Raw genomic sequence first — 12,401 nt, 5'->3', positions numbered from 1 at the left:
GAACTGAGGAGCTGCACAAAAGCATTTTTTTCACGGTTTCGAGCTGAATTCCAGCAAGGCATACCATAAACACAGCCGCTGCAGTGTCAGACTGTGTCTGGGAATTTTACTTGAACTGTTTTCGAGCGAAGACGTTCGCAGTCCTGCCATGAAAATGGTGTTCTATAAATGAAGCTATCGCTGATTTAGTCAAGATGCAATCACTGTGGTTATGCTCTACTTTCCAAATTCCCTGACCTCAATAGCTCTTCAAAAATGCTGTGGCTGTCACTGTTCTTTCAAGAGAAGGAAGAGAAGAAAACACTGGCCCTGTGTCTTCAATCCCATTTATCCTCTGCAGCATGATCCCCACATGCTTTGGCAGAAGTTCACAGGGAGAGCTCTTGAATATGGGAGTCAAACTATAAGGATATTCTGTTTCCCATTTGATCGGATAAAACATTTCAAACAAGTAATTGTTTGTTATGACAGATCAAAGATCTGAACACGTGAGCTCAACTTTTTCGTGAGCTAGTAGCTGTGGAAGACGAGACGCATGTGACAGACCCATGAGCCTGATCTTGTGACTCCATGTACGATAAAGTACAACGGTTAGGACTGGAATGTTGACACAAGGGAGCCAGTCTTTTTAAAAATGCCACCACATAGCAAATTGAATTTTGTCAAGGCATTTTTTTCCCTCATTCAAACGAAATAAAATACAAGGAATGAAGATAATCTAGTCACGTCATATGGCTGAGCAGGGAATTGAATTAGACACGACTGTTTAAAATAGTTCTGTGACGGCAGTGTAGTTTGCAAACTCGACTGTAATATTGCACATTTCAAGGCTTGAAAGTTGTGAAAATATGCATTGAAATGGTCTGTTTTTGGGCAAAGAAATGATTGAGGAGACATGTGAATTATTTAACTCAAAATTATTGGATTCATAATGACACCAACGTGGCTTTCCAGCCACAGCACCGGATGTGACTGAATGTTTTACTGGCCTGAGCTGCTTTGCCTCAGAAACTGTTCCATTTACAGCAGTATAAACATAAGTGTTGTGGACACAGCTCAAGTGTGTGATGGAGGCTTTATGCCGGTTGCACATCTCACCCAGGTGGCTTTAGTATCAAGGTAGATAATAGGCAAACATCTTGATTTCAAAAGCAAGCTCAGTTGACCTGGCGGCACGGCCTGACATTCTAGCGTCGCCTGCGGATTGACCCGATCGGGTCGTCCTTCAATTTGTCTCCGAGGCAGGAGTCATTACCACTGAATCAACTTGTCAGTCTCTCCTCTCTCCAGCCATGCACTGTTGAGTGAAGTGACCCAGCTGTCTATCTGAGCCTCCTTGCCTGTCTCTCATATTCTTCCTCAGCAGACTCGTTTCATTACTTTGGCTAAATAGACTTTCAAGAGAGCCCATCAGATGTCATTTACACAATACGCCACTCTTGCCTTTCACCACCGCCGCCTCATCAGACTTGCACACAGGCAGATGTGAAAGAGACGCACCGTCTTGCCGCTTGCCTCCTTATCCGCACTGGCCACATGGGTCAAAATGGACTCCCACTCTCCGTGATGGTCTCTAATTCCTTGCCACCTCGTGGACAGCTATAAAAGCATCTGCTCTTCTGTCTACCTCTTATCTGTGGCTTTGCTTGGTCTGTGACAAGCCATTCGCGTGCGATGCAGCTAGCCTGCTCCGACGACCCGGTCTTATCAGTGTGCATTTATTACTCCAAACGCTATCTTCGCAGCTGACAAGACCTCATCAAATAACTGATATCCACCCGCTTCTAGACACATGAAGCTGAAACTAGTGCAGCCGGAGGAATGGTTTCATTGGACTCTAGTAGAAATCAGTGTCAAAATAAGCCACTCAGGGAGTCGTGTACTGTAAAACGTTTAAAAACTCTAAATGTACATGTCACCTTTATAACGCTGTTTACAAAGTGCTTCACAGGCAAAAAAAGAATTTCACTAGCGTGTATGAACAGAGACATACATGCATGTTGTTGGCGACTGCCTTGGTGAAGTTCACGTTCATGTTGCGTGTTAAATCTATTATGTGGCGATTTAAATCCAGATGCTGAGGTGGTGGAAGTCGGGTCGGGAGCCAGACCAAGGGTTTTAAAAGCTATAAATTCAATTTTAAAGTTCATTCTAATGCGGATATGTAGCCAGTCTGCTGTTTTATTGAAACAATTGAAACAATTGAAGAAGCGCTAAACCGCTCAGTGATGCTATTACTACGCTGTTTCCACAATTCTTATTGATTTTTTCGTGAGACCCTGACTAGAGGAATCCCCCTCTTTAATTGTGTCCACTTGACTTTTACGTTGTGTGTTCACTCTCAGCGCCGTAATTGACACATTTAATGGGCTTGTTTCATCCAGCCAATTGAGCCAGTCTTCTATCAATTCTTACATAGATAACACACACATCTCCGGCACACAAATATCACACTGTCACACTCATGAACTACTATGCTCATGTACTGACCCACGACGCGCTTTGTTATTGTGTATAACGCAGCCTCTGTATGCAGACGTGTCCCGTTAGCTACATTTACTGACTGTTTTTTCTTCATATTGAGGTGTAAAACCTTTCCTGTCTCCACACTGGACCGTGGTAGAGTGTCACAGGGGAGGTGCTCGCTCTCCACACCACTCCAGGGTTTGATGTCCTGTTGTGGGCTGGAGCTGGGACAGGGATGAGGCGAGTCTGGGACAGAGCGTGACTTGGTTTATGACTTTGTCACAGCCAAACTGCACAGAAGCGCACATTCAGAGCTGGACACGCACCGGGCACCTCTTCACTTCTGGAGAGACGTCACTCACTCGGCAACCCCTCCCACATGCAGCGGCCACACACATAGAGGAACAGCGCACCTGCAGCAGACACTCTACATTCACTCCTACAAAAGCCTATTTTAAGGCTTGGAACGCATTATTTCTTTTTCCATTCATTGTAATGGGAAAAGTTGATTCAGATTTCCGACAATTCGCTTCTCGAACGGCCGTCTGGAACGGACTGTGGTCGAGAACCGAGGTACCAATGTATATATACATATGTATATAATGTAAATAGTTGAAATGTTTTTTTTAGGATTTGAGGTCAGACTTCAGATGAAGCATCCAAAGACTGCAAGGACAGAAACAATCATCGCAGGAAAAACAAAAGGGGACTCAGCACTCCTCTGGGCTCAGCCGTTTTAGAAAAAACAAAACATTTTTAGCCCAAATACCAATTACTCCAGTTTGCTTCCGGCCACCACCCCCTTGTACTCCGGATCCTATATAGACAGTTGAGAGCTGGTAAATGCAGGGAACGGGAATTTAGGCCTCTGACTCAGACCCTGACCTTGTGCATGGAACAACGCGATGGAGCACAGACCTCTCCCTGCAGCACTTGGCTAACGTAACAATTCTGACAAGAGACAAAACAGCCAAGTATGCAGGCAGAGCCACTACTTTAAAAGGAACAAACCCTGCTGTCGGCAATTGCTTGCAGCATGTGAAGCCAAAAGATAAGGAGGAGGGGAAGAAAAAGAACGAAACAGAAGAATATTTTTCTACATGCACCCAATTTGTACCAACAAAGCATGCAGGACCCTTAGGTTACAGTGACTTTGCACTGGTAGCTCTGACATAACATGTCAAATCACCTTCTTGAACACAAGATGAGGTGGCACATTGTGTTTCAAAGTCAGGCCTTGTCTTTGCGTGTTACACATATTTCCATAAATGCCTAGAACACAGATACGGAACAAGTTCTGGTTAAATTTGGACTGCACAAACATTTTAGCTGACACTTTGTAATTCTCACTGGACTGATTTATGGATTGTCCACCGTCTGCTGACCAGCAAATTCCAGTAGCTGTGAGGAGAGATGCGTTAAATCACGCTTGGCACTAACTTTACACCCTCAGTTAAGACGCTGGAGACACTATTTCTACTGGGTCGTGCGATCAACTTGGGAACGCTTTTGCTCCCTGCTGTACAACGGAACTAATTTCAGTTTGACTCAAGATTGTTTCCACAGGGTAAGTCCTGGCTCAGTTGGAGCTATTAAAAAGCGTGAACCTGTGTCCCTCCCACCCACCTGCTCAGAGTGGGAGGAGCACCAGAGCAGGAGCCGCCAGTGGAGATCTGTCTGAGGCCGCAGCCAGAACAGTGGCAGAGACACCACCACGGACCAGAGCAAGCAGAGAGCTGAGGAGGCTCCAGAGGAGATGCAAGAGGAGGCCAGTGTCAGACACACCCACATCCCTGAGGAAGAAGAGGGCTCCGTCGACTCCCTCACAGACAAAATAAGGATCACTTGATGAAGATGAAGTCTCATGTGATCAAACATATTAAAACCAAGTGGAAACAACCAAACGACATCATGGAGGTGGATATGGTCATGCTGGTTTCCAGTGTGTTCTTAGCTTTTACACAGGGACTTGTTTCTCATGAGGCGCCCGGGGCGCAAATCTAGCCAGGACCGCCTCTGCATTTATTGTTCAGACGGTCGTGACCTTCTGGAATGAAATCCTTTTGAGTCAAGACAAAGCAGCAAAAGTTGCGGCGTGAATATGTGCTACAACTTTTTGATGGCTTTGAATGCGAATAACAATTGATGGAACACAGTTTACAGTTGACAGCCTTCACTAAGAATATTGCCATGTCATTTTGAAAATAAAGCAAGGCTTTGTATACATTGTTACATTGCAACGACCACAACAGATAAATACAGAATTGTAATTCCATCAACATTGTATTTCTTTTTTTTTTGCATTAGTTGAGAATACAAGATGAAAAGCCCAGAGTTCCCACTGAGCAATGTGTCCATTTACGGTTCCCTGATGCGACCAGTCGCCTTTAACTATTGTTTGTGATTCCAATTTTCCGGGTCAGTAGTTTACGCTGAGTATACAATAAGCTTGTTTTCTTGGCGATGCTGTCGCATTTCGATTGTCAACGAGGGGGAGGCCAACGAAGACGGCGAAAGATCACATTGTATGATGGCGTTTTCTGTTGAATATTCATTTAATACCAAAGGCATTTTGATATAATGTTCCACTTCCTTACCTGGTGTAGTTAAAATTACAGCAATTCTTCTCCATCCACTAGTTGGAAATGAAGCATTACACGCTCACAACTGAGCTCGGGCAACAGTCGCAAACAGCCGTGGAGCAGTTGTGGAATGGGAGCCTAATGAAATGCAGTTAACCAAATAGGTCACAGAGGTTCTGGTAAAGTGAAACAGATTTCCTCATCAAAGTCAATGTCACAGACACAAGCAGCTGTCTGAGTTAAAATCATGTGACGAATCAGCTCTGTCTTGTGATGCCGAGGCTGTAAACAAGATAAGAGCTGAATGTGTGACCAACCATTGACCAGACTCAACACGGATATTAAAAAAACAAAATATCATGTAAATATCTGCTTTTGTCAGTGTAATGTCGAATTTTACGCGAAAGTGAAATGTAGAAATTGTGATTTATACATACAAGTAAAAGGTATTAAACATCCCTGGATATTTGCCACTACTATCAGGTAGGGTCGGGAGCATACTTCTTAAGGGGGCCACATACGACAATAATCCCAATTTTGCTTCTTCCCCAAGAAGGATGGACAACAATGTGTCAAGAGGGAAATTGTCCCAAAAATTGGCTCTGAAAATGGGCAGAGCTGACAATTTAAAAAATTTATATTTACGACCAAAAATGTTTTTTGTGGTTCGGACAAGTCGATCACTCCCGACTTCAACTGTGGAACGGAATGTAGCCAATATGGATGTGTTTTGAAGAAACGGCAATAAGTCCCATGGTTACACACATAAAACCCGGCACCATAAGATCATTTTGTGAGTTGTGCTTTGTGCCTGTTGTCGTGTTTCCGCTTTGTTTTATCACATGTGATCTTGCGAGATTCCAGGTTTGGAGGATGAGCTTCTTGATCGGTGGTGTGGCAGAATATTTGTGCATGGTTTACACCACACCACATACAAAATCATGAACAGCAGACTTTTCATCTTCAAAAAAATCTGATTTTGAGAGTCCTTTATGTCACCCCCTTTGGTTTTGAGGTTCTCTGGCTCCAGAACAATACTGTACACCCTTATCCTGTAAAAAAAGGAAAATAATAATCTAAGTAGACGACAGTTATTGTATTCCTTGTTCAGGTTGTTTTGCTGTGGGAGAGTTGGTTGCAAAATGAGAAAAAGATGAGAAGGTAGACGGACTCAGCGGTAACAGTGTATTTGATGAAAGGTCACCAACACACAGAACTCAGGAGAGCGTCTGAGAAGTACATATCATGATACAACCTCTTCGCTTCTGAGTGCATCGCCCGATTCTTATACTTAGAGTCTTATTCTCCCAAAGTTCCATAATGTAGGTGTCAAAATTCAGAGAAGTAGCACGTCTAGCGTCTATCCTGTTTTCTCAGCATTGTCTGCCGCTGAACTGCAGATGTGATAAACAACTTCTGCTTGTCCTCAAGATGAACCTCTGCTGAAGAAACCTTGTCCTTTCGCTGAGCCACGGCTTATATTCATTCACTCAACATACAATATTCCAACATCCTCCAGGGTATGTGCCACCCTGGTGGCTACTTGAGCAGCAAGTTCCTTGGCGATCATCCACGGAGCCTGACCTATGACTAGAACTTCTCTCGGTAACCAGAGAGGAGAAGGACCCACAAAGCCCCGCCATCTCAGCCATGCCTGGTTATATTTGTCCTTTAGTTCTTTTGAACGCTTCTTGCCATGGGACCGTCAATTCCACAATGAAAACTCGTAAGCAGCCTTTGCATCAAAGGACCGGGTCTGGACACAAGTTGCTTGCAGCAATTTCATGTGGGAAGAAGAGTCTCTGACTCCACATGCAAGTCCAAATCGCGGGCTTCTTTCAGTTTGCATGAGTCTGGAGGTGTTCGTTTGGCCATCTGTTCCTCTCCCTCCTGGAAGAAGGCAGTTGGTCGCCAACCGGCAATTTTGGCTTCTCGAGTCGTGTGAGTGTGTGGTGTTTACGGTTGCTCTCTTATCCTCTAGCGCCACTGCTAGACACATGAGCACTTGCTTGTCATGCGAGGTGTACCTGTCTTTGTAAAGCTGCCAGGATGCGTTTGAGGTTACTGACTGAACAATGTGAAAGTACCGAACCGCTTGAAGGAGAGCAAAGTAAGCGCAGGTTCACCATATAAAATCCTCCGCATTGAGAATCAGTACTTATTATGGAACCAAACATTAACATAACAAACAAGCGACGGCTCCGCTATAGACTGCTTGGGTTCATTTGTGAAAAGAACCCTGAAAATTCCTGTGAGGCATCATCGAAATAGACGTGTACGTCACTCAGTCATCTAAAAATAGTACGAGTAAAACGTGAACTGAATACCTGACTAGCTGAAAAAAAAAATAATGAAAAAGTTGGGACGGAGTTGCTGAGTCGACACAGAGACGTGTCAGGCTGAGAGGGAGGCGAGGTGGGTGCCTGTTTGGGGCACAGAGGTCTGCAGTGTGGTGGTGCAACACTGTCTGCAGCCTCTAGAGACCAAGCTGTCGCCCCGCTCCAGCCCCCAAACACACAAGCAATGGCACTTCCTAACCCCACAGATGCAGGTGCAGCGATGCCAAGTGAAACATGAGGGTAGTTCTCTCTCTCTCTCTCACCAGTCGAGGAACCTCGATAGAAGAACACCTGGTCCCCAATAGGGGGGGCAGAGGCCTATCTCTGTATGTCTAGCCTCTAAGCTATCTCTCAGATTTAAGCCCTGCCTTCCCCCCCACCACCAAAGCCCCACTCTCGTTCCGCTGTCTGGCTCTCAGCTGTCACGCTGAGAAATGGCAGCCAAGACAGGGGTCTTCTGCCTAGGGAGATGGACGAGAGGGCAGAGGCCTGCCGACACACAGATGCTAAATCACAGACATATCCCACACATAAATAAGGTAGTGGATTTACTTGCGGTTGGAGTCAACATCTGCTCCACCTTTTTCTCCCTGCACTTCTTGTTGTCTTTACATGAAAAAAAAAAAAAAAAAATCTGCTGAAGTTTCTCCTCCCTCATCACACTGAACATGTAAAAAAAATTCTATTAAAAGAGCATAGAGGTTATGCAATGGATTGATCCTACTCCATAAAGTGCACAGCAAACTGTAGAAAAGCCACGAGTGGATCCGCTGTGCCATTTCATCCCTTCTAACATGTAGTGACAAGAGGAAACAAGCCACATCTGCCCTCTGAGAACAAACACGGAGCCGTGCTTGGGCTGGCGGATGCAACACAGCGGCTTCTGCGAGTGTGAAACAACGCAGAGGAAACACATATCAAAATGCATACTTACAACGAGATGAAAAGAACACTCAGTGCTCATGCTTTGAGTCCGCTCGGGTCAGTTCTTCACTTCTTTTTTTCAACACAAAGCATATATATCTCTTCGGAATCTTGGCGTGGAGACTTTGCCAGACTTTTTGTTTAATCCGTTCTCGCTCCCATGGCGGAATACATTGATGTCAGGAAGTGGAGTTCTGTGTCCTATGGTGATGCCGAAAATCTGTGTTGCTTGTGGACACATAGATGTTCCAATGGAGTAGTGTTCCTTGCCTTCCTTATATATATATATATATATATATATCCTTTAATTTGTCCTTTAATAACAACAACAAAGTCAGCCTTCAGCCTTTGGATGTTCATGTATACGCAAGGCATTTCTATGGATTAAACACTTTCCTTCCTGTGTGGCGTTACAAGCGGTGGGTGTACTAACCCGAACCTCCGTCTTTCTTATGTGTCATACAGCCACTGAAAGTGGCACATACAGGTCAATTGAAAACCTAATGGGTCAACACCTAACACTGAAGGCTGCCTTTGTTGTCAGTATAGGACGCAAAAGTCAACTTTCCCAGCGTCTATATAATGTGCAAATGAGAATAGCAATTCCCTTGTAATTCTTCTTGGTACTGTACTGCACATGCCTTCAGCATGTTGGTTCAATTGATAAGATTTTATCTCTTTCCAGGTAGGCAACAAACCATTTTCTCAGTGGCAACTTTGTGTTTTGTGTTGGTTATTCCTCCATAATAGACTGTCATCTGTCGAAATAGGCAGTGTTTCCTCCACACCATCCCCAGGGAGGAGCATCTTGAGACCTTCTCTGCCTATGGCTGGTAATGGAAATGGTGCATCCACCTTCTGTTATTCAGGTGAAAACCCGGCAGATCGAGGTAGAGGAATTTACCATGCTGTGCCTTTTTAAATGTTTCAGAATGTTGGCTGTGGAGGTTTTCCCGGTTGAAATCATACTGTTGCCCTCAGAAAGTCGACACCAGAAAATGTGTTTTTGTTTTTGCCTGAGAGAAACTTAAAATAATTCCTGTATTTCCAATTAAAGAATGCATTTGTCACTGTTTGCTTTCATCTGTGGCCGTGGAGCAGGGGGTTACTTTACACATATGGAAGACAACTGTCAAGAGTACAATTTTTCATTCCTTTGGTGAAAGACATATCTTTATGAACATTCATGAAAAAGGACAGCAGTTACAGTACTAGATTATGAAGAAATGCTTACTGTCCATCACTGTTGTTTATCCAAGTAAAAAAACAAAATGCTATTTCCACAATTGTTTGAACAAAAACCCACAAATAAATAAATAAAAAACAAAGAATCATGAAGTTCCATCTTTTCATTGTTACTTTTCCGCAGTGCAGTAGGTTCATGAATATCAGATCAAATGTAAATGTATTCAACCAGTGTTTTTTTTTTCTCTAAATGAAAGGTTTAAAATAAATATTCTATTGAAAAATGCAACACAGATTTTATTATTATTATTGTGTTATTTTTTCACATCTAAAGACAGCGATGTATGGCCTGCTAAACTTCTACACACCTTTGCATCATCTAAGTGCTTGATAAATACATCAATAAATAATAAACTAATTCTGCGTTTATAAATAGTGCAATGTGTTTCGTTCAATATCATTACGCTAGAGTCATAAATATATTTCTTTAAGCCATTTCAACTTGCCTCGACAAATCGGAAGTTGTGTATTTTATTCACACGTACGCTGTAAAAAAAAAAAGCAGTTTCACTGACAACAAAATACAAGCGCAGGCACAACCACCAGCTAAAGTGAGAGTGACAATGACTTTGCCAAACAGTGATGGTTCTCCGAGGTTACATGTTGCTTTTATTCCCTTAGACCCCAATAAGGTTGTTGCTGAGCGGCTGTATAAGTGTGTGTGCGCATGCATGAGCATATTTGGATCCTTTATTCCCTTAGCCACAGTTAAACTCTTGTGACATCGGCAGTCATGTCTTATTTTCCCATTAGAAAGGTCCCAGTGTAACACAGTGTGTCAGAACAGTGGCCACTCTTTCTCAAACACATCCACTGATTAACTCACATGCTATATTTGTCCCCCAGCACACACACACATGCACGTTCCTCACGGGCACAGAGAGCGATAGAGAGAGCACAGGAGCAGAAAATGGCACAAAAACAAATTAAACAAAGTGCAAGATAGGGCTCTCATTGTAATTACCATATTCAATAAAGCACAGATTAGATAAAGAACAACAGCTCCCTGTGTGTGTGTGTGCGCGCGCGTGTGTGTGCGTGTGTGTGTGTGTGCACGACAGAAAAAGGAGGACGTAGTTCATCACGAACTTGAGAGGTGATTTAAGAATTGTTGTCAAATATTTTCAGTACAATGATAAGTACTACAGTTGTCACTATTTGAATACAGGAAACAAAGGATTTTAGTTCCAGCACGAACTAAACTACACAATGCGTCTGAAAGAGCCAGACTGGGACAGACTTCCTGTGTGTGCCGCTTCATTCCTTCAGCTGGATAATGATCCTTATAATGCAGTTCAAGTGCAGTTTTCATTGTTTTCACTCTGGAGTCCGTCTCAACCTCTACGCTCAGATGCATCAGAGGAGCTGGTCTCTTTAGTTAGCGGCTGAAAAGGAGCAGGAAGAACCCTCTGTTGTGACGTGAGTGTCGCGCTTGTGATCTGCGCAGTGTGCAGCCAAGACTGGGCTCTGCACGAAGGGGTTATGCAGCATCTAATAAGTGGGTAAGCCATAGCAGATGCAGCCCTTTTTAATTTCAGTGTGACACATCTTACAGGCCGTCATACGTCCGTTTTCTTCAGATGAAACAAAATTCTTCCAATTCGCAGACGAACATGGTTTTAGCTTGGGTCATCAAAGAATGCCTTTGTTTCGGTGAGAAAAGTATTTTAGCCAAAAACTGTGTCAATGCCTGATGTGGTCTGCCGGAAATTCCGGTGCTGGATCAAAAAATGCCTTTGTTTCCGTGAGAAAAGTATTTTATCCAAAAACTGTGTCACTGCCTGATGTGGTCCGCCGGAAATTCTGCTGCTGGAACCGGAAATTGCGCATGTTTTACCAACTGGCGTTAACTGGTATGCGCATGCGTCCATGGTTATATCGCGCACAGGCGATGATTTATTTTTTTGAGTTATTAGTTATTAGATATTGAGTTATTAAAATAAAAAAAATCGTCTAGATTAAGGAATAAGAAATTGTCAATATGAAACAAATTCTCGGAGAAATGTTTCCCATACACTCCATGTTGTATCGGAAGCAATGCACTGCGCAGGTGAAATGATAAATGTTTATTTATTGTAATAAAAAAAAAAATAATACACATAATTGCACGATATAACCAGTAAACCAGTTAGTCGGTAACTTCCTGTTCCAGCACCATCATTTCCGGCGGACCACATCAGGCAGATGGAAAAGATCGAACTTACGCATGCGCGTAAAAACGTATAATTTTACTGTTAAATATAGACAATTTTAACAACAACACAACTTTACGCAATATAAGCAGTAAACACAATTCTCAGAACTTGCGCATGCGTAATGCGTAATATCCGGTTCCAGTCCCGTTACTTCCGGCGGACCGCATCAGGCAGTGGCAAACTGCAAACGCACTTAGCGCCATTGAACCTCGTAGAGAACGCATCGCTCAATAATTTCACAGACTATGCTGCATGTGCTTTGGGACAAAGGCAGTTGTCGAAACACGAGGCTTACTCGCCTTTATTCCAGCTATTCCTAGTGAATTCCACCACATCGGTTTTCTTCGTCTCCAGGACACCATTTTACTCCGACACGTATAAAATTCAATTACGTGGAACTATCGGTTAAGCAGACCCTTGCAGTCGACAAATGACAAACAAAAGGATGCTTATTTTAAATCCAATTCCAACCGTTGGTGAAGTACTTGTCATGCGCACAAAAGCAGCCAACACTCAATGTGGGATCACATGCTGCGATTGGCAGAAATAATGTGGTAATGCGTGGAGGTTTGAAAGATGTCAGTAAACATGCCGTTCTTCTATCGCCGTGCTCTCACCAAACTGCTGCCCATGTGTCTCAGTGATGTCCC

The 12,401-nt window shown here is 43.5% G+C and overlaps 2 long non-coding RNA genes across 2 annotated transcripts; one reads left to right on the top strand and one right to left on the bottom strand.

Annotated features, from left to right (window-relative positions):
• Positions 1–6,181: 6,181 nt before the first annotated feature.
• On the bottom strand, positions 6,182–8,565 carry LOC128753500 (uncharacterized). The gene is made up of 3 exons (XR_008413862.1): positions 8,322–8,565; positions 7,940–7,993; positions 6,182–7,876 (listed from the first exon to the last, which is right to left on the bottom strand). It is a non-coding gene; the product is annotated as an uncharacterized LOC128753500 (long non-coding RNA).
• A 162-nt stretch (positions 8,566–8,727) lies between these two features.
• Positions 8,728–9,428, top strand: LOC128755045 (uncharacterized). The gene is made up of 3 exons (XR_008414013.1): positions 8,728–8,996; positions 9,082–9,144; positions 9,243–9,428. It is a non-coding gene; the product is annotated as an uncharacterized LOC128755045 (long non-coding RNA).
• Positions 9,429–12,401: the final 2,973 nt, after the last annotated feature.

The sequence above is a fragment of the Synchiropus splendidus genome, chromosome 2 (genome assembly GCF_027744825.2).
Source record: "Synchiropus splendidus isolate RoL2022-P1 chromosome 2, RoL_Sspl_1.0, whole genome shotgun sequence".
NCBI lineage: Eukaryota > Metazoa > Chordata > Actinopteri > Syngnathiformes > Callionymidae > Synchiropus > Synchiropus splendidus.
This window is presented reverse-complemented; position numbering and strand designations above follow the sequence as displayed.